General features: G+C 37.3%; 1 protein-coding gene across 2 annotated transcripts in view; it reads left to right on the top strand.

Moving 5' to 3' along the window:
* The first annotated feature begins 69 nt into the window (after window positions 1-69).
* LOC131434869 (probable chitinase 10) overlaps window positions 70-23,928 on the top strand; it is a 59,820-nt gene continuing 35,961 nt past the window's right edge. Inside the window, exon 1 of one of the 2 annotated variants that reach the window (XM_058602088.1) lies at window positions 70-187. The gene's annotated coding sequence lies outside the window, so the exon portion shown is untranslated. Of the gene's footprint in view, window positions 188-217; window positions 312-23,928 lie in introns of those variants that run through there. The other variant, XM_058602089.1, reaches the window with a different exon arrangement.

The following is a 23,928-nucleotide window of genomic DNA, read 5'->3' as shown; positions in this document are numbered from 1 at the left end:
TTTTTTTCCACTAGCTGCTGCTGTTGTCTGTTTGTCCAGCAAAGTGCGATATCGCGCTCAGTCCATAGAGAGCAAAGCAGATAAAAACACCTTTATGTAAATTGAAGCCGGTGAATGGTTCTCAAAAAAAAGCAGACAGTTTCGATCGAATATAAACTATGGGATTGAATACCAAATGAAGGATTTGGTAAGGTTTTCATATATTCTAGAGTCTATCATCCCGTTGGGAATAGAAAATGAATGCAGTGCAGAAAGTTTACGATGTGCTCTGTGATATTCGGTTAGACAATCCTGGTCATGTGTGATAAAAGGTTGTATACAAAATGTTCTAAAGTTTTCAGAATAACGCAAATATAGCTTAGCACTGATATTGAGTTCCGATGTGGAACCTTCTGTTTTGACAGATTTCTAAGTCGTAGATATTATAAGATATTATAAAAACACAGAACAATTTCATGGAAAGTACTAAGTGCAGAAATTCGCGATTGCTTTCATTAAATTTGTATATTCATTGATTTGCATCAAATTTGGTATAAGCATTCTTCTTGGCAGAAAAATAAACAATTTTCATCATCAAACCTGGCCTTTTTTATGAGAAGAGCCTAAGCAATAATTTCAGTCAAACAAAATAAAAATATCTCGAAAACGGTTGGTTCGATTGATTTGCAGTCTTCGGTAATGGTTTCGATAATTATAGGAGCTATGTAAGAACATATAAAATCGATTTGAATACAATGTAGTATTGTAGTATTTCAATTTTGTTTCAACAATAGAGCTATAGCAATAATTGTCACAAAACTTGTAACTGACAACTGATAGAGCGTAATGTAACAAAGGTTCAAACAAGAGCAGATTTTCGAAAAAAATTTGTATATATTTGTAAAAGCTTAAAAAGAAAATAAATACCACTATCCAAGTAGCAAGTGTAACTTGTTGAAATTTCAAGATGTTCTACAATTGTTTTAGAATGGTTTTTTATATTAGATATGTTCAGAAAGATTTTTAAATAAATTAAAATTGGTTATGCAACTTATCACTGTTAAGATTTACAATAATACCGAAAAAATCACTGTAGGACAACTTTAAGTACATATAAAACAATTGTGCAGCAAATCACCAACTTGTTCGTGTTTCATTAGCAGTTATAGAAGTTCTGCAAAAATTTTCACATCGTCATGTAAAATGGGAGTTTTATCAAAAAATTTTCAAAGTACTGCCAAAATTGAATCGGACACAATATACGTCGAAATTACTATGAATCTCTTGTGGAAGCAAAATTAGCGAAATGATGTTCTTCGTAAGGCAAAAAATCATAAGCCCAATTGAGAATCTTGCTGTAAAAAATATTTTTCTGCTATGTCCGCATAGTTTCGCCTGACTAAATAATTTTTAGGTCGGTGTGTGCTGTGGTGTTCTTTGATTTTAGAGAAATAATTATATAAAATTCAAAACGTTAAGTACATCATAGTTACTCTCATAGTTATATGTTACCGCTTGAGCAACTTGTTTTTGCAACTCCAGCACATGGGCTTACCAAAATAATAACTTTTTTTTTTCTTTTTGCGATATTCTCCTAACCAGAGATCATTTTTTTTTGTAGAAACAGACAATGATAATTTTAGAATGTTTTCTGCTTGCTTAAATGACCCTCTGTCACGTCTCACTTTTCCGTTCTATATTTTCACATCCTTGCTCTCCCTTGAGTACTATCATTCGATAATTTTCATTGTCTGTTTCTACAAAAAAAAAATGATCTCTGGTTAGGAGAATATCGCAAAACGAAAAAAGAAATATTGACTACTAAACTTAGTCGTTAAAAAAGAAAAAGAACAAAATAATACCTTCAGTACGTATCACAAAAGTCGGGTCCGCTAAGAAGATTGAAACTGATAAAAAAAAACGTGAAGCATATTTTTCCGAAATATTAACATGCTAATGTTTCCTGTTATTTAGGAAAAGGAAGTCATTACGTTGCGTGACCCATTTTATATTCAAGTCACTGTTACCTTCGATACCAAATTGGAAAATATTCGAGAAAAAATCATTTCGAGAATTTTCAGGTAAAATAAAACATAATTTTGATCAGAATCGTCCGAAAATTTTAAGAATGTTTAAATATACGTATTTTAAACACAATTCCGATGATTCTCATTAAAAATAATAGACTGTTATTTTCACAGATATTGGTGTACAATCATCACGTTAATTCAAAGGCGCTTGAGAATTCCGAGCATACATGTTTCACCATGGAAATGCAGTTGGTTGTGGATTTTTCATTTACAAAACAAGGATCAATTCTACAATATAATAATCATATGCAGATTATTTTACAAGATCCATGTTCGTGTTAAGAGCAGTTGCAATGAAAAACAAATGGGATGCTTATTCATTAGAAATTAAGTTTGTTATTTTTTTTTGTAAAAGTCATTCCATTTCTTGTTTATATTACGTAGTAGTTTTCACGAGTTTCGAAATTGTTTTTTCGCTGATTTTATTACTGCCTTTGTGATGGGATCGACACATAAGTTTTAGTATCAGTTGCACAATTATTGTGAATAATTATTCGTAATGACGGAAGAACTTAAATATATGTTGCACAACACAAAAATATTGTGCTTTTTCGATAACACGACTGTTACTAGACTAGTAATATAAACTAGCTTGATAAATTGCACAATCAGTAGAAAAATACATAACAGCAACTTAACATGCTACTTGGGTATATTGGAAAAAAATACTAATGTCACGAGATAGTAACAGACACAGACTAGTATTCCAGTGTGCTATTTGCAACCTTCATCAGTGTATCGAACCAGGCGGGACATCTGAAAGTCATCGGCATACCCATCACGCTCCATCCATCCCTCTTAAATCATTTACTGCTTTATTACAGGTAACTCATTTTGCTAAGTTACTTATAATTTTTCCAATATCGAAGATAAACCTTTTCTCCTTTATTGCAGCATTTCGACGTGAATACGTCTTACTTTACCATGAGACACCTTTTCAAAAGTCTGCTTCACCTAATTTTTGCCTTTCTCATATAGAAAGGTTATGCAATCACTGTGAAAACCGACTTTTGAACCGAGGCCCGGAGGGCCGAGTGTCATATACCATTCGACTCAGTTCGTCGAGTACGCAAAATGTCTGTGTGTGTGTATGTGTGTGTGTGTGTGTATGTGCGTATGTGTGTATGTAACGTTTTTTTGCACTAACTTTTCTCGGAGATGGCTGAACCGATTTTCACAAACTTAGATTCAAATGAAAGGTCTTGTGGTCCCATAGAAAATTCCTGAATATTATTTGGATCCAACTTCCGGTTCCGGAATTATGGGGTAAAATGTGCAAAAAATTGTGAAAATAAGTGCACTAACTTTTCTCAGAGATGGCTGAACCGATTTTCACAAACTTAGATTCAAATGAAAGGTCTTGAGGTCCCATACAAAATTCCTGAATATTATTTGGATCCGACTTCCGGTTCGAGAGTTATGGGGTAAAATGTGCAAAAAAAAGAAAATATGTGTTTTAACTTTTCTCATAGATGGCGCGACCGATTTTCATAAACTTAGGTTCAAATGAAAGGTCCTGTGGTCCCATACATTATTCCTGAATTTCATGCGGATCCAACTTCCGGATCCGGAAATATAGGGTAAAGTGTGTTAAAAATTGTACACCATCACTGAAAATGGGGAAAAACCTTGAAAAATTTTCTAAATCGACCTCAAATCTTTTCCAATTTGATGGTTTTTATCAGTAGACGGTCAAACAAACCGATTTCGGTTATTCTTTTAAGAATCGAAGAAAATTTTTTTTTACCTTTCTCATATAGAAAGGTTATGCAATCACTGTGAAAACCGACGTTTGAACCGAGGCCCGGAGGGCCGAGTGTCATATACCATTCGACTCAGTTCGTCGAGTACGCAAAATGTCTGTGTGTGTATGTGTGTGTGTTTGTGTGTGTTTGTGTATGTGCGTATGTGTGTTTGTAACGTTTAACTCTAACTTTATGGGGTAAAATGTGCGAAAAAATGAAAATATGTGTTCTAACTTTTCTCATAGATGGCGCGACCGATTTTCACAAACTTAGGTTCAATTGAAAGGTCCTGTGGTCCCATACGTAATTCCTGAATTTCATCATGATCCGACTTCCGGATCCGGAAATATAGGGTAAAGTGTGTTAAAAATTTTATACCATCACTGAAAAGAGCGACAAACCGTAAAAAGTTTTCTAAATCGACCTCAAATCTTTTCCAATTGACATTTTTTATCAGTTGACGGTCAAACAAATCTATTTCGATTATTCTTTTAAGAATCGAAGAAAAATATTTTGAAGAATACCACAGTATTATATATGATAGTTTGATTGATATGAGAAAGGCATCATTACACCACTAGGTGGATTAAAACAGGTTTTTCCTCGTGTCATCAGAAATATGATCAGTATTTTATGATTTAATTTTCAACAGTGTGAGGCAACCAAAAAAAAAACTCAAAAATCTATAAATTTTAAAGTTTTGGAAACAACGAAGAGGACTCATCACGCGAAAAAATTCTCGGACGTCGCTTCTGAGTCAGTCTCAGTCGTCTTCAACCAGCAGCAGCAAAACATACATTTTGCGTAGTGTAACACCTCATTTGGATTGGGTTCTGGAACTGAATACTAAGACTGATTTTTTAACTGCACTCAGGACCTGTATTCTGGTCCACCTAGATTTAATATAAGGTTTAGAATTTAGTTTCTGAACTCAGAATATAGATTCAAAACATAAAACTAAAACTTTAGAACAGTGGCGTACCGAGGAAATTTGGCACCCGGGGCTAAATAAGAGATTAGCCGCTCCCATCGTTCGTTTAGTGAGCTGAACTTCATCTCCAGAAAGGTCCCAAAGATTAGTTTGCCGCCCCAATAAAAACGTTGCATTCGGAGTGAGTGCCCCTTCGCCTTCCTCTAGATACGCCCCTGTTCTGGAATTGAATCTGATTTCTAGACATTGTAATTCAATTTTTGGAATTAGTATCTTGACTAGATTTTGAATCTGAGGGCTTAATTTATGTTCAGAGTCCGTACCCAGAATTCTGATTCAGAAATTCGACTTTGAGAATACTAATTCTAGATTCAGATTTTGGAACAACATTTTCGATCTGAATTCCGAACCCGAATTTTGGAACTAATTACTAGAATTTAATTTTTGATTTCACCTTCAGAATTCAGTTCCTATATTCAGTTTCAGAGTTAATCTCCATATTATTTTAGGTTCAGAATTCAGAATGCATGCTGTAATTAAATTCGGAACTTGGGCTCTGGAACCATGTTTTGGAATTGAATTCAATTCCAAAATTCAGGTTCAAAAGTCAAGTTCAGGAAGCGGCTAAATTTGAAATTTGGATTCTGAAAATGAGTTCAGTCTTCCTCCAATAAGTGTGTAAATCTACCACAAAATGTTATTTGTGTCGTAGAATATATTTCTCGTCATATTCTCATCTAATCAATCAAGTAATACAAACGATTATTGACATTTAGTAAAATATGACAAAGTTGGAAAACAGCACAAAACAAAAGGAAATAAATTGTTCTGCACTCACGGGAGGATACTGAACGATCTGCAGGTGCGAAAAGGCACATTTGATAAAAACCTCCAACTCCCGAGAGGATTTAGAGATTTTATAAAAGCGGCACCATTGTGCTTTTCTGGCAGAATGCAGAACGATTCGCAATATGTATGAACATAAGTATATCCGGCACCCCATAAAGGATGCCAAACAATCTGCTAAAACCTTTTAGAGTAGAAACAGAAAGGATTCATTCACTCCAGGAGAACGATGAACTCCTCTGACTATTACTCCTTACCATACTGGATGAGGAATGATAGAATATCCTTCAATTTCAACTCACCATACACAGACTCAGCCATGTATGGAGGACCAAAAACCCGGACACGTAGTTGTTATGTCGCTGACATTATCAAGCAGCCTTTTTAGAAGGGGCAAGGTTTGCATTCTATCAACCATAAGGTGAAAAGCTACCATTTAATGCTGATGGGAATGATTAGAAGTATAAGGTTTTATTCTATCCGTAATGGTTGGCTTTCTATAAATAAAAAAAATCTTTTCTACCTTCCTCTTGATGAGAATATCGAAGAACAGAAACTATTTTTTTTTTGTTCTTCACAAGTTTATTTGATGTTGTTAATAGTTAAAAAACGTTTTAGGCTACCACGTTTGATGATGTAGAAAATATCCTCTAGGGTAAGGGCTCCCTATTTCATCTCATTTGTAAAAGCGTCGCCTCAAAACCCCGATTTAGCCACGAAAATCACTATAACTTTTTCATATAACTACTTCATTCGCCTTGCTCCACGTTGAGAATTGATTCACATTTCTTGAAAACTTAACTAATATTTATGAAAGAGCTAAAAACACTTATGATGTGTTCACTACTCTGCTCCTAATTTCATCTCAATGGATTTTTATCCATCCTATCGTTGGTCCTTTATTCATCCTATAAAATAGTAATGGCGACAGCAATCAAAACAAAATATTCCACTATTACTCTCTCAGGTTCAAAATATCAGAATTCTTCTTAAAAACTAATAAAATTTAAAATTTTATTGCAAAGTTAATTAGGTGAACCAAAAACGGAATTGTTACTATTCAGGCATTAGCCCTTCTTAATACAAAATGCAGAGTCAGAGATGCCATTTATACAGATTTATCTGTATTGTATAGATTTTTGCGTTCGCATACTGATTTAAATCAATGTACAAATTTCCTAAATTTTATACATATTTGTACAGGTTCATAAAAAGTGAGAAGTGAAACATTACACTTATCTCTCTGAGTGTCTATTAGTATTTGATTGCAGTGATTCTTTAAAAGTTTATTAGTCAACGAAAAAATCACATGTTAAAGTGGAAATCTTTTATGCAGATAATTGATAATGATTAACACCATTTCATTAGTGAAAACAGATAAAGCAGATATCGACTGTCTATGCAACGGAATACATATTTTCTATGAAAATATCTGGCATCTCTGTGCACAGCCGATGAAACACACACACACACACTTCACAGCGTTATGTTGACGTACAGCGGAATGAAACCAGTGCTACTAGATTTGCCACAATGGTTATTTCAGTAGTATTTAACACGCTCTTTCTGGTAATATTCGAAGCCGAAACAGTTTTATTGAAGTATTAATATCAATAATATAATTAAACTGATATCACGGATACCAAAAACATACTTTTTGTTTTGTAACATTATGAGATAACTTGGCAACTTTACGAAACCAAATGAGATGAAAACAAAGCGCAATCAAGTGAACTAAGTGAATAACTTTCATCTAATATTTTTGAAGACTTTTACTGCTTGTCGGGTAATTGTTGAAGTTTTAAATCGTTAACTAAACAAGTGGCAAGTGAACATTTCAGTTTTTGCAATGACTGAGCGGAAACATGTATTGGAGAAGCCAAATGAATGAAAAACTAACAGAAAAGATGAATTTTTGGAAAAAGATACGCTCAGAGACAGGACTCGAACCTGCGTTCTAAATATTACTAATTATGAAGTCTAAACATTACTAATTATGAAGCTCTGAACATTACTAATTATGAAGTCATCCAGCATTCAAGGGTAGTGTAATTGTGGGAAATAGGGATCATGTTTTGAGACGAATCGATTAGTAGATAATCAGAAACATGACGAACTGTAAATCTTGAGACGAAAATGTGTCCTAAATTGAATGGTGAGTTTATTTTATATGAAAAAAAACGATCACCGAAGAATTCAAAACCATTTCTTTCAATGGGAAAGTGTGACAATTGCTTTTATAATCATTTTAAAACATTTCACAGTTTGGTTCAGGTAGGTTGTAAAATATTATTCATGTTTAAAGTAATGAGGGGACGGGATGAGATGGAAATAGGAGCTCATATGAAATAGGGAGCCGTATTATGTATTTTGTCAAAGAACGCAAAATTTACAATAAAAAAACTGTATTAACCCACCTAGTGGTGTACCGATGTCTCTGTCATGCAACTCATATTCTCATACATAACATTTTGGCTTTCTTTGAAATACGTTGCTTTGATTCTTGATAGAAAACAAAAAAGTTTGTTTGACCATCAGCTAGCATAGCCTAGTCAGATGCGAATAAAATTAAACACTATCCGATGAAACCTGTTACTCCAATTTCAGTTTCTGAAAATCGGTTCAGTAATTCCTGAAAAAATGAGTCAGTTCTATTGTTGGGGGGGTTCACCACTATTTTCGGTACATCCGAAACCCGAATCCGGGAACCGGTATAGTCGAAGTCGGTTCGAATGGCCATCAACTCACATGATCAAGAAATTAGAGCAGTTTATAGCCAAATTCAGAATTTTTTTCCCTTGTAGTATCATTGCACCGTTTGAAATTTTAAACACTGGTGACTCTGAAATTACCGGAAGATTGTGAATACTGGTTAAGATATCTCTAATAAAATTGAGTGAGTTCCATTTTTTAGACTTTGACCACTATTTCCGATACTGGAATCCGAGAGTTATCAATTTACAAAACCTAGACCTGTAATCTAGTGGAATTTATTTACTGCTTTTGAGAAATCGTCTCATTTGTCAATTTTTTACATTGAAGCAAACTGCTGAGCTTACAGTTTTTTCCGCTCATCACACTGTTTTCCTAGAAATTGGATTTGCATTAGATTCGTAGGAACAAGGGTAGGAAAGTAAGTGATTGTTTTGTTCATTCTTTTGCACATTTTTTATTGTAATTTCGAAACCATAAGTCAGATCTATACAACATTAGACAAATTTCTATAGGATATTCTAGAGAGAATAGGGAATCGGTATAGTGTGAAGTCGATGCCATTCACGCAACCCACCAGGGATCGATTCTCAACCCCGCACATAGGATCAGAAAGTTTTTCTGGCCCGAAGAGTCGAATGACCTTAGCGTTAGAACTTCTAGAACTTACCGTTCTCAAGATACAATGGTTTTAAATTAAAATTAACTGAAAATGGTTATCTTGCCGATTTAGAATTTTAGAGTTTATTCAAATAAGAAGCATATTTACAATCTTGTATTTCTTATTAAATTTCATCTTTTTTATTTGAATAGTAATAACTTCTTAATGTGGTTTATGCAGCAGTTGCTGGGTACTTCCATAATGTATTTTTATCAAAATATTTTTTTACAAACAGTGGTCTAAGGTTCTAAATTTCCCCATAAATTTATGATCTAAAATCTTCAACTTGACACCCGAACACAAATTCGCAGATTAAGAAACGGACATAGCACGATGAGTAGGTCAACGCCTTTCATGCAGCCTATATGGATTCGATTCACAAATGTGCTCATCAGGAAGTGTATTCTGACTCGAGAGGTGATAAATGCACAGTAAAAAATTATGAAATTTAAAAGTGACGCTACATATGACTCAGTTCATGAGAACGTCATTCATAAAATGATTCAAAAATTTGTTCTAAGTGCGTAAGTTTAAAACCTCTTTTATAGAAATCTTTAAAAAACACAGACTCACAGGTAATAATACTATTAAATAAATATGCAATATGCAGCGCGACGATAATTAGCTGAATAATAATTATATTAAACCTATACACATTTATAAATTTCCAGAACCATTCCCATTTCAATTACATAATTACATCAGCTACTCTCCTTGAGATAAGCCGATTTCAATTGCTTCGCTGGCGACTGTTTTATTAGTAAACTGCACGAACTGTTCAAGAGAACGCCACTTGTGAGAATCACAACTTCAGGTGTTCTACACTGATGAGAATTTTTTTATCACTGATCTTTGCATCATGGCTTCATACACACATAATAAGCACATGCCGAACTGGTTAAACCAAAATAAAGTGGAGTCTCGGTCTGGTTTATTCGACACTAAAACTTTGAAAACCGCAATAAATTGACAGTAAACCGCGAACTTTTCAGACTCATTGCATCTCGTGATGATGCTGAATCATGAACCGGCTCGCGATCGGAGATCTTTCACACCGTCAAACAGGGCGTGTTTCGACACAAATTGAAGCACACAGTCAAGCCGCGATACAACTACTTGATAAACAGCTGATCAGTATACCGCTAAATATCGGTTCACTCTGTCATATTTGCACTACTAATGATGTGCAACGCGGCTCAACTGACAGACTGGGCTGAATTTATCCAACTTACATAGTTTCGAAGCCGCTAAGCGTCCGAAGTGCCACCACAACAGCGAGTGAGTGAGAACGCAGCACGTGAGCCAAGTTTGTGTGGTCAGCTTGTCGAAGGCACGATGCAAATCTGTTTCGCACGGTTGTAAATGTGGTCTCAATCGCCCCATCAATTACCTCAGAGGTGTGGTAAATGAAGCCTGATTTGGCATTTTGTTTAGATATATTTTTCTTAATCATACACTTTCTGCCGCACTTCTGAGTCGATCAGTTTATCGAACGGAAGCGTAGCTTTCCGCTTAATATTTGAAAATTCGAACTCATGGTATAATGATAGAGTTTAATTTTTATAATCGCGATGTTGCTCAATTCGTATTTTGTAGGTAATAAACATGTAATTCCACTGTTTGATTGATCAAATTTTTAATCGTACTCTGTCCTCGAAAAATATGAAATACACAAAAATGAACGCCAACAATTCTAATTATTATGTTTGATTTAATCACCTTACTAAATTGCATACAATTCAGTACTCATTGGATTTTGGGAAATCGAATTTCGCATAACTTCGAAATTTTTCGATGCTTTCCTAGCTTTGTGCCATGATATATTCAATGATTGGGTGAGATTCTAACGTGTGCAGAGAATTGACATCTTGACGTAGATAATCGAACATATTGACAGGATTTCAAATCCGGACAAAACGGTATCTGAACAACTTGATACTCTAGAAATAACAGCAGATGCTTCTTAATCGTTTAGCCGTTCAATCGTTGTCAATAACAACGGACTCTGGTTTACCAAGTCATTGCCGGGATAACTTTTTTGTTTGAACTTTGGTCACAGAACGCTTCGATTATGCGTCATTCAAAATCTGTAGCACTCGTTATCTTTGTTATTTCGAACCGAAAGTAAAGATTAGCACTTGAAAAGATTTCTGATTTTAACGAAAATTTTCGAGCTATTTTTCGATATGCCAATGCGGCGCATTTAGATTTTCAAAGCTTTCAGCCATTTTTACCTACTAGCAAAAAAGTTGAAAGTATAAAACTGCAAATTTATTTTTTAGGTCAGTCCTCATTTCACCTAAATCGCAATGAAAAGCTTTCTGACATATTTTGAAAGACTCACTCGATTTTCGTCACTGTTCTTTCGAACCATAATTTACTAATAATGAATCTAACGAATGCATCTTGATTTTTTAACCATTGAACAAGATTGAAATGAAAAAACGTGATTAATCCACCTAGCAGTGAGATGATACCTTTTTTTATCAACTCGCGTATGTTTTTTGCGGGGATATTATTCGGTGTTTTAGTTCTCATAACATTATTTTAATTATCGTCGTTTGAAACGGCAAATTGAGATTTTAACCACTCATTACCCTGTAATGTCGAAACTGCAAATCATACCGAATTTCAATCTTAACGTGTGACAATCGATTGAACATTCCATGAGATGTCGAAGTGGGTTCCACTTTAGAGTTTTTCGTCATTATTTATGGTACTTCCAGAGCCGGTATTCATTAACTAGCATAACCCAAAATGGTTCGTATGGCCATAAATTAATACACCAAATAATTTACATCTTCTATATCTGTATGAATTTCAAAAACGCATCATCCTGTGATTCCAGAATCGGATAAAATTCATTAATTTGTTTGGGATCATAATTCCTTTAATTTGAATTTTTGTTTTTGAAGTTCGATTTGGCCTTTTTGAGAAAATGATTGAGCTTTGAGAAACGATTCGATACTGGAACCGGAATTCCAAAATCGGTATAGCCGAAATCAGTTAAATTCGCCTCTGGAGTGTGTAGAAATCTTTGAGAAATTGTAGTGCAAATTAAATTTTTGGGTACCTTCCGAATCGAAAACTGAATACCGCTTTGGTAATCGACTATCCAAATCTGCCAACTCGATAAACCTGATTAATTTTTGTGAAATCAACATTTTTATACTAATCACCTTGTATCCCCGAAACCGGAAGTTGGATCTAACTAAGACGTAAGATGTTTTATAGGATTTTAAGACCTCTCATTTGAATCATAAATGGTTCTTCGATTTCATTTGAATCTTAGGTCGGTTCAGCCATCTACGAGAAAAATGAGTTGCATTATTTTAATTTCTTTTCACATATCATCCTGTGGTTCCGCAATCAGAAGTCGGAACCAAACGTAATTCAGGAACCTTGTTTGGGAGTATACTACTATTCATATGAATCTGGGTTTGTAGAAAACGGTTTAGCCATCTCCGAGAAAATTTAATGAAATTATTTGTCACACACTGATCTCGAAGAACTGAGTCGAATGGTATATGAGAGTTATGTTCTTCCAGAATTTATTACTGTTAGTAGTTTAAATCAAAATCATTATGAAATTACGTTCAATTTGAAAATGCTTCCATCATCTAGTTTACATGTCATACTCGAACGATTATGTTGCCAAAAATGAACCGTGCTAAAATCGGTCCGAGGTAAAATGCTATTAGAAATAGATGCTGTACACAGTTTTTTTGGTACTTAGAATCAATTGTATGTATTGTATTGTTGTATAAAAAATCGTGTTTCATTTGGCTCCGAAACAACGCTTTATCATCAAATGCGTAAAACTCCCACTACTGGAATAAGGCGAAAAGTAGTTTACACAAAAATATCGATATCTCCGTTGAAAATGGACGGATTTTAACAATCTATGGCTATTACCGTGCGGAATCTAAGTCTAAAAACATATTTTGTTTTCGAGTGTGACAGATATTGTCCTAAAACTGAACATTTTGACATAAAACTTTGTATAACTCAAAAATTAAACATTTGATCTCCAAACCATTCAATAGCGTTCAGGGTGATAAGAAGACCTTTCATTTGCGACTAGTTTGATCAAAATCGGTCCAACCATCTCTGAGATCTCGACCTCTTTGTTGACAACACATATACAGACCCTCACACATACACACACGGACATTTGCTCAGTTCGTCGAACTGAATCGATTGTCATATGACACTCGGAGGATAAACAACTATTCTTAATCCATGTAGTCGTGTGCCTTTCTCTTGTCATTGACACAGTCTCATTGAAACATTTTTTGCTTTATTTCATTGGGATAATTTCTGACACGAATTTCGTCAAACAAAATGTATCAGCAATAATACATTTGAACTTGATCATTGATCACTTTCTGAAATAATTGGTTCATCCATATACGAGAAAGTTGAACAGTTATGCTTTTTGTCGTTTATGTCACTTAAACCATTACTCCTCTGGAACAGGAAGTGAAAGCCATGTAATCTTCTAAAGTGATTAATAACCTAGTATTAGCTTTCAAGCGCAAGTGTTACCAACAGAAAAGCAGCTTGATGCGTGGACTCTTAAAGACGGCTGGAGGAATATAAGGTCCGCCGTGAGTAGCTCTGCTTCAACCGTTCTAGGTACGAGTTTATCGAATCGAGGAAATGACTGGTTTGACGGCGAGTGTCAGCAGTTGGTCGAAGAGAAGAATGCAACAAGGGCGAAGATGCTGCAACACCGCACTAGAGCGAACGAGGAACGATACAGACAGGCGCGTAACAGACAGAGCACGGTTTTCCAGAAGAAAAAGCGCCCCCAGGAAGACCACAATCGCGAAGCGATGGAACAGCTGTTCCGCGCAAATGACATACGGAAGTTCTATGAGAAGGTGAACCGCTGACCAATAGCTAAGGAATTCGTAGGGCCGTACCAAGCAGGATTTACTGGAGCCCGCGCTACTATGGATCACATATTCGCGATAAGACAAGTACTCCAGAAGTGTCGTGAATACAACGTACCCACGCATCACCTATTCATTGACTTCAAAGCGGCATACGACACAACCGTCCGAGAACAGCTATGGCAGATCATGCACGAATACGGTTTCCCGGATAAACTGACGCGATTGGTCAAAGCAACGATGGATAGAGTGATTTTTTTCAGTTTTTTTTTTCAAGAATATAATGTTTAAGGCACACTGCTTAAGCTCTAAGATGCCAAGGGCTTTTACTAATTGTAATTTACGACTAACTTAAAACTAGGGTTGTATCATTGAGTAATGTCATATTTGGGTCGCAGTGGTTGACTTTGGCAGATCCAGCCTTCAGCTGGTGATCGGCTGTGGCCGGTGAATTGGATATTTCATGAGAGTCTTCCATATGGCGTTGGTGAATATTCATGTTGGCCGCATTCTTCGGTCCGTGTGGGTCCGCGTGAAACACCCCCAGGCTACGAATACCCGGCGGGTGGCCCGCATGCTGTTGATAAGTTTCCGTGGGCGATGATGGTGTTGTTACAGCAGAAGTAAATATTGCGGAAAATGGAGTAAAAAGGGGATATGGGAATGAAATGAATAAAAACGACAGAGATCTAATTAGTTGACATCGAGATGGTGAAGAGGCGGGGAGGGGGGAAGCAAAAAGGTTAGTGACAGCAAAAAGATCTTGTTAGTTCCGATGAAGATGGTGGATAGATGAGGAATCGGGATAATCGGCAGAAGTTAGTGTCGAACCTGCAGGTGAAAATTATTCTTAGCAACAGTTGAAACAACGTCGATGAATAGAAGGAACTTTCAAAGTAAGATGTAACAGATTACACATGTATATTAATGTGTTTAAGGTAATGATATATGAGAAGCATATATGAACTATCCCGACTCGCCAACACATCCCGAACCGGAACCTCAGGCGGTCTACCTCGGGCCCTAAGGAATTCCAGTAGCTTCGACCTGGCGTCGCGATACTCTACGCACGACCACACGACATGCTCGATGTCCTGATAACCGTCGCCACAGGTGCAGAGCCCGTTCTCCACGATCCCGATACGCCGGAGATGTGCGTTGAATGTATAGTGATTTGACATGAGACGTGACATAACGCGAATGAAATCACGACTCACGTTCATCCCTTTGAACCAAGGTTTCGTCGATACCTTAGGAATAATGGAGTGTAGCCATCGTCCCAGTTCGTCATTCGTCCATGAAGTTTGCCAACTTTCGAGAGTTTTCTGACGAGAAATACTGAAAAATTCATTGAAGCAGATTGGTCTTTCATAAATATCACCTTCTAATGCGCCCACCTTAGCCAATGAGTCTACCTTTTCATTTCCCGGAATGGAACAATGCGAAGGGACCCAGACTAACGATATTGAATAAGACCGTTCAGATAAAGTTCTCAAGTGTTCCCGTATTTTCCCCAGGAAATATGGGGGATACTTTCCTGGCTTCATTGCCCGGAGAGCTTCTAATGAGCTTAGACTGTCCGTGACAATGAAGTAATGGTCTTTGAGCAAGATTTCAATGATCTCGAGGGTGTACTGAATAGCAGCTAATTCTGCGACGTAGACTGAAGCCGGATCACTGAGTTTGTACGAAGCGGTGATGTTTTGATTGAAGATGCCGAAGCCTGTGGACTTGTTGATGTTTGATCCGTCAGTGTAAAACACCTTTTCACAGTTGACTGTTCTAAATTTAGTATAAAAAATATTTGGGGCCAATTGAGGGCGCACGTGATCCGGAATTCCACGAATTTCTTCTCTCATGGATGTGTCGAAAAACACAGTAGAATCAGAAGTATCAAAGAAATGAGCACGGTTGGAAACAAACGAAGAAGGATTAATATTCTGAGCCATGTAATCAAAATACAAGGACATAAAACGGGTTTGAGAATTAAGCTCAACTAACCTTTCGAAGTTTTCAATCACCAGAGGATTCAAAATGTCGCATCGAATGAGCAAACGATATGAGAGATCCCAGAAACGATTCTTCAGTGGAAGAACGCCCGCCAGCACTTCTAGGCTCATCGTATGAGTCGACTGCATGCAACCCAAGGCAATACGCAAACAACGATACTGAATTCTTTCCAGCTTGATGAAATGAGTGTTCGCCGCGCATCGGAAGCAAAAGCATCCGTATTCCATCACGGACAATATCGTTGTTTGGTACAGCCTGATCAAATCTCCTGGATGGGCACCCCACCACGATCCGGTTATTGTACGAAGAAAGTTGATTCTTTGTTGGCATTTTCGTTTCAGATACCTAATGTGATATCCCCAGGTGCCTTTGGAGTCGAACCAGACCCCGAGATATTTAAATGTGAAGACCTGAGCTATGGTTTCACCCCCTAGTTGAAGCTGTAATTGTGCTGGTTCTCGCTTTCTCGAAAATACAACCAGCTCAGTTTTCTCCGTAGAGAATTCGATACCCATTTGAAGAGCCCATGTGGATAAGTTGACAAGAGTGTCTTGTAACGGCCCTTGCAGATCGCCAGCTTTGGGTCCTATAATAGACACAACTCTGTCGTCGGCAAGTTGTCTTAGCGTGCAAGATGTGTTGATACATTTATCGATGTCGTTTACGTAAAAATTGTATAAAAGGGGGCTTAAGCATGAGCCCTGAGGAAGACTCATGTAACTGAATCGTATTGTCGACAAATCACCATGCGCGAAATATATGTGTTTCTCTGACAATAGATTATGTAAAAAGTTGTTCAAAATTGGCGAAAGACCATGCTGATGCAGCTTCTCAGATAGGATGTTTATGGAAACTGAGTCAAAAGCCCCCTTGATGTCTAGGAAAACTGACGCCATTTGTTCCTTACGAGCAAATGCCATTTGAATTTCGGTTGAGAGCAACGCCAAACAATCGTTCGTTCCTTTGCCTCTGCGGAAACCAAATTGTGTATCTGAAAGTAAGCCATTAGTTTCGACCCAATTGTCTAGACGGAAGAGAATCATTTTTTCGAACAATTTCCGGATACAGGAAAGCATAGCAATCGGCCGATACGAATTGTGATCGGTGGCTGATTTTCCTGGTTTTTGAATGGCGATCACTTTCACTTGTCTCCAGTCATGTGGAACAATGTTGCCCTCAAGGAACTTATTGAATAAACTCAACAAGCGCCTTTTGGCGGGGTCAGGCAGATTTTTCAACAAGTTGAATTTTATTCTGTCTAATCCCGGGGCTTTATTGTTACATGACAAGAGTGCAAGTGAGAGCTCTACCATCGAAAACGGTGTTTCGTTTGTGTTTAGTGTCGCGGCGCGGGTGAACTTCTGTTCCGGAACAGAGTCTGGGCATACTTTTTTAGCGAAATCGAATATCCAGCGGTTGGAATATTCCTCGCTTTCATTCGTGGTGATTGCGCATTCGTCGGGCTGTGTTCCAAAGAGTGCTCATAGATGTTTCTTTCGTTAAGCCGTCTATAAACCGACGACAGTAACCGCGTTTCTTGGCTCTAATCAAGTTCTTAGTTTAAGCGTCTAACGCCGCGTAATTCCGGTAATTATCAGGTGTTCCATTTTTTCTGAATATTTTATACGCGGAGGCTCTCTCCGCGTTTAAATTTGTGCACTCTTTGTCCCACCACGGGTTGGGAGGACGGATGTTAGTTTTCGCGCCGGGTACACGTTTCGTCTGAGCTTGAGTCGCGGTGTCGAGAATCAAGCCAGCCAAAAACGTGTACTCTTCCTCCGGAGGAAGTTGTTGAGTTCTTTCAAGTTTCTCAGATATCGAGGTCGCATAGCTAGTCCAATCAATATTTCGTGTGGTGTCATACGAAACATTGATTGTCTTCCATGGTTTTGAGCCGCTGGCGATTGATATTACGATCGGTAGATGATCGCTACCAAGGGGATCAGGAATTACCTCCCACGTGCAATCCAACCGTAGCGATGTCGAGCAAAGGGATAAATCCAGCGCACTTGGTCTTGCTGGTGGTGCAGGAATCCGTGTCATTTCTCCCGTATTCAATATTGTCATATTGAAGTTATCGCAGATATCATGGATCATAGCTGATCTGTTATCATCGTGAAGACAGCCCCATCCCGTACCGTGTGAGTTAAAGTCTCCCAAAACCAACGTCGGTGCGGGAAGGAGCTCAATGATATCACTGAGCCGCCGATGCCCAACCGAGGCTCTTGGAGGAATGTAGATGGAAGCAATGCAAAGGTACTTACCTTTGATTGTAACATGACATGCGACAACTTCAATACCTGGTATCGAGGGGAGGTTAATTCGATAAAAAGAATAGCACTTTTTGATCCCCAAAAGTACTCCTCCGTAGCACAGTGGTTTGAATCGACAAAAACGTGAACTTAATTCTCTAGCTGCTAAACCGTTGATCCGATATACATAGTTCCTTTTAAGAACTCATTCACAAAAATATACCTCGTGATTTGATCACAATAAAAAATGTGCAAAGCCTACTACGATAAAAGTTCATTTCAACAACTTTTTTCCCTTACACACTTAAAACTATTTCTTGAGCTCGGCATAATAGAATGCCGAAACTGATCAGCAACACGTAAATTTGCTGATTGCTCAGTAATCAATACGCATGTTTCTGAACTTCGTTAAATGCATTCACTGATATTTCGGTAAAATGCTTCACTTTGCCGAAATTTGGCATAATTGCTTGCTGAATTTATCAGTAAACAACAGATATGCCGACATCAGCAGAGACGTTTGCCGAGATTTCGGAATATGCGCTAGCTGTTGCCGAGATTCAGCACGACAGCTGTCATTTATTGCCGCGTAACATTTTCGCTCCGCATTGCGCGATTATTTTTTGATGAAATTCTCTAGTGAAAAAATGGATAATCTTCGAAGAAGTGTGGAACCACTTGCAAGTAAAAATATTGAATAAATAGCTTGAATGTTTCGCTTTATAAAAAGCGACTTTATCAGAGCACTCGCGATTATAAGCGAAAACACCCAACTCAAAGCGTCCTTGAGACAAAACTTTGGAGGATTTGCGAAAAAATAACCCAATGCATGAAACAATACAATGGATCAAAGTAAGTTTATTTGAACAATACCGTATATGCATAATTAAATATTGAAAATTTTTGTAAACCAGAAATCTATATATATTTATTTTCATATTTCCAGCTCGACTCAAGGCATCCGGAAACGCCGCTGATGGTAGTGATGTCTGAGGAATTTGGCGAAGGAAACTGCTCATTACTTTGGAGATTTGTAATAATTCCCATAGGACCGGAAATACTGTCAGTATTTAAAACGCTTTGCATGGTTTTTACAGTATTCGGTATCAAATGCGAGCCTTCCGACAATTTTTTTTTAATTTTTTTGTATGCTACATGCTGGCAACAAATTTGTAAGCCTTCTTTAAATGTTAATAATAAATGAATTTTTGATCCTAAATGGCGTGTTTATAATGTTGAGAAATCACAAACAAAATTAATTGACTAGATTTTTAATTACTGATGATTCGGAAATTTATTTTTTCATTTTATTGGATTGCCGAATATTCAGTGAACGTTTCACTGAGCAAACAGTAAATCTTATGCTGACGATTTCGGCAATATTTGACGTTTGTCAAATTTGAGGGTGCCGAGACGCTCAGTAATTTTATTTTTGCCGAGATGATTGCTGATTACTCGGCTGTGCGAATCTCGGCATATTTTTGCCGAGACTCAGCTACAAAATTTAAGTGTGTAAGTCACGCAGCCCGCCTGGGTTCGATTCCCAACTCCGCACATAGGGTCAGAAAGATTTTCTGGTCCGAAGAGGCGAATGACCTAAGATGTTAAAGCCTCTATAATTGAAACAAAAAAAAAATTTTTTTGTACATAACTTTTTTCGCAATTATTTTCAGTGTCTACTATGTTCAAGACAATTACTTGAACCGTAAAATTACACATTTTTGTTGAAGACTGTGCACGGTTTAGACTTTTCCTTAAAAAGGTATTTAACATTTAAACTTTTATATACACTAATTTTAACTACAATAAGGAAGCAGGGTCGCAGACAAAAAGGCACATACATATACTCTTTGGAACGCTTAAATCAAGTACTATAAAGATACGAAGTGAGTAACGTGGCCTTTTTAAATTATGTGAATAAGACAACGAAATATAGAGTGCTTTTTTGACTATTTTCTTAGCAAAAACATTTACTAAAACGACTATTTTTGGTTTATTAAAAAGAGCTTTGTAGGAAATGTTCAATGGTATAATGATTGAATATAATTTGATATCTTACACCATTACCAGTACGCCCAAAAACATAGTTTAAATTTAAGTCTTCTGAGATTGATTTTTATGTGTTGAAATGTGTAAGTGTAGCCTGCTTGACAGGCTGAAAACTTTTTGTAAAATCATTCCATTCTACGAAATACGTTCTTATGAATTAAACCATACACTGAAAAAAATAATGAAATTCACACGATTCCTAAATGAATAGTACTTTGAAATGGACATCAGTCGAATAAAAAATTCGATTCAAAACCATCCTCGATGTAAAACTAAATTGAAATACATTAATTTCAATGAATATGACCGTTTATTTATATTGACGATTAGTTTTACTTTTAAGGTATATTGAAAAAATAAGCACAGTAAAGTAACTTTATATTAAATTTCCTGCTCCAAATATGCACTGTTGGTGTTGGTGAGAGCAGCACTGCATATAATTTTGAAGAACACAAAAGAGTTAGTTAATAATACAAATGCTACAGCATTCGGTCGATGATAATATTACAATAAAATGCGTGAGTGGTTCAACGTTACATACAGGCATACATGGTAAAGTATCAAATCAAATTATGTAAATTATGAGTCTAGACATTTTTTAAAAGAGAAATGCCTGAACTTGAGTATGGAAACGTGCACAGACTAAGAATAAAGAATAATAACCAACAAAAACCAAGTTTATTTGGTTTCAGGGAATTTGTAACTAATCTGTTTCCTAACTGCAATTCTATTACATTTTCTACTGAAGTCGGTAATGTTTCGCGATTTTTTTGTGATAACGATCACCTATCAATATTCACTTTGAAGAGGAATTCCGAAAGACTCGGTACTCGCTGAGAGTAAGTCATAATAGTAAGCTATAGCGAAAAGTCTTCTCTTTCGTCTGGTGTTAAAGCGAATGCTCTATTTTTTATACCTGGTCTGCAATTTCTTGCAAAAGTTTTTGCCTAAAGGTAACTTATCGGTCGATATCACAAATAACGCGAGATATGAAGATAAACACTTTTATTAATGTACGTTTTTCCTAAGAAAATGGTCAAAAAAGCACTCTATATATTGTTGTCTTATTCACACAATTTGAAAAGGCCACGCTACGCACTTTGTAACTTTATATTACTTGATTTAAGCGTTCCAAAGAGTATATGTATGTGCCTTTTTGTCTGCGACCCTGCTTCCTATTAGTAGTCAAATTAGTGTATATAAAAGTTTAAATGTTAAATACCTTTTTAGGTAAAAGTCTAAACCGTGCACAGTCTTCAACAAAAATGTGTTATTTTACGGTTTTAGTAATTGTCTCGAACACAGTAGACACTGAAAATAATTGCGAAAAAAGTTATGCACAAAAATTGATTTTAAGTGGTTTCAAACGAAAATGCTTCATATATCCGAAACTATATGTGATAGATCTATAGCTTCTTCGGCAAAGTTTTTTCTCGTTAGAAGTTCTAAAACTTCGTAGAAGACATCATTTTTCTATCTCTTAAGGGAAAAAAGTTGTTGAAATGAACTTTTATCGTAGTAGGCTTTGCACACTTTTTATTGTGATCAAATCACGAGGTATATTTTTGTGAATGAGTTCTCCAAAGGAACTATGTATATCGGATCAACGGTTTAGCAGCTAGATAATTAAGTTCACGTTTTTGTCGATTCAAACCACTGTGCGTAGGGATCATCTCGATCCAGGCGAATAATGTTAAAATCGTGGGAGCTTAAGGGTATTTCAGAAGTTTGCCAAGTTTCTCACAATGCAAATGCGTCACATTTCAGATTATTTACTAGAAATTTAAATGAATCTATTTTTGGGATAATACTTCTGCAATTCCACTGTAAAACAGTGATTAGATCCGTGACCTCGGTGGATGATTTAGCCATCGAAAGATACAATCGCTGAAAGAAGGGGCCAATTTGCAGTCAACTGCTTCAAATATGTTTTTACTGTTGGCATGAAAGCAATTAAAATGCTTCTAAGAGGGTCTGAAATATTGAGGGTTGTAAAAATCCAGTCCACAACATCAGAGAACTTGATAAGTCCAGCACCTAGTTGGTTCTCTGGTGAATTTTCAGGGACGCTTGGGGACTTTGTAGTCCCTGGAAGTGATGGGAATTTCATCTCGGAATTGAGTTTTCCGAGACCAGGAGCTTTTTGCTTCGGTGATTTTTCCCGATTTCCGTTAGCTGTAACTTTTCGAAGCCCTTCGGAAGACACCTTCGAACCCTTACTAGGTAGCTTATGAGAAGATTTATTCATTCTTTCCCTACAGCTATGAGGGACCGCCGAAGATGGACCTTCCAAAGGGTCGTCAGAATCGCTCTCGTCAGTTGACAAGCAGGCATATGGATTCGCTGTCTGTTTAGGAGGGGTGGCACTCTTAACCATCTCGGCAAAGGAACGCTTGGAGTGTTCCTTCAGGGAACGCTTCATTCGATCTCCTCGCAGTTTGTAAGCGGGACAGTCAGAGAGGTCATGCGGACCCTCCTTACAGTAGAGACACTTTTCAGCATCCTTACCGCAAGAGCCGTCCGCATGCGCTTCCCCACAGTTAGCACAACGTGGCTTATTGCTGCAATGGGTAGCTGTATGCCCCAGTTGTTTGCAATTGGTACAATTCATTATCCGGGGTACAAATAAACGAACAGGCAAACGAACCCGGTCCAAGAGGATGTAGTTGGGCAGTGCCGAGCCGGCGAAGGTCACACGATAAGAGTCTGATTGGGGATAGGACTTTGTTCCATCCCCGGCGATCGACTCTGAATGCAATCGCTTGCAATCCAGTATCTTGACATTCTTGAGTGAGGGGTCTTTAAAACAATCCGCCCCGTACTTAAGAATATCCTCGCAAGTCAAACTCGAATCGGTGACCACACCGTCGATTTCCACTTCGCGAGCTGGTACATAGACACGGTACTCCAGCGTAAAAGGATCCTTTTGAACAAGCTCATTAGCCTGTTTTGAGCTGGTAAACAGGACCCTGAGCTTGTCTGGCCGTATTCTATCAATACTTTTTATAGTATTATATCGCGAAGTCAGGTCTCGCGATATTTTTAAAATATTTAATTTCTCTTGATTTGGTCCGGAAATAAACCACGTAAGGCCCGGCCGGTAGTGCGAGCCCATCAGGATATCTCTTTATGCGGGACTTTTTACAGACAAGGGAAGTCTCCATTTGAACATCGGGAGCGGGGGGGTCAGGATTCAAATTAGACATAGCGGAACTACTTCCGCGCAAAAACAAATGATTCGGGGGGAAATATAATGGTCCAATAAAGAAATAAAAATAAACGAAGTAACAGTACTTAACTAAGATCCAACGGGGGACACCAAGCTGGACTTCGTCGATCGTCGTATCGCCGCTTTGATGGTTTGCAAAAAACCTCCGAGAGGAAAAGGCACACTTATTATAATCCTCACACAATGGCCGCTTGTTTATAATCCACACACTTGGCCTTGATAGGCGAAACAATATCCGGCTAACGGTACCGTTTCGATCGACCGCTCACAATAAGGCACTGTTCTATTAAATAATGCGAAAAAAAACCTCTCAGAGGAAAAAGCACTATTGACTATCGCACAATATCGTCCGACCACTTTATCACACACACACAACTGGTTTTCAATGCTTTCGCAGTAAATCCAAAAATGGATAGAGTGATGTGCTACGTCCGAGTATCTGGGACGCTCTCGAGTCCCTTCGAATCTCGGAGAGGGCTACGGCAAGGTGACTCTCTTGTATCTTGTTCAATATTGCCTTGGAAGG

The sequence above is a fragment of the Malaya genurostris genome, chromosome 3 (assembly GCF_030247185.1).
Source record: "Malaya genurostris strain Urasoe2022 chromosome 3, Malgen_1.1, whole genome shotgun sequence".
In the NCBI taxonomy this organism is placed as follows: domain Eukaryota; kingdom Metazoa; phylum Arthropoda; class Insecta; order Diptera; family Culicidae; genus Malaya; species Malaya genurostris.
This window is presented reverse-complemented; position numbering and strand designations above follow the sequence as displayed.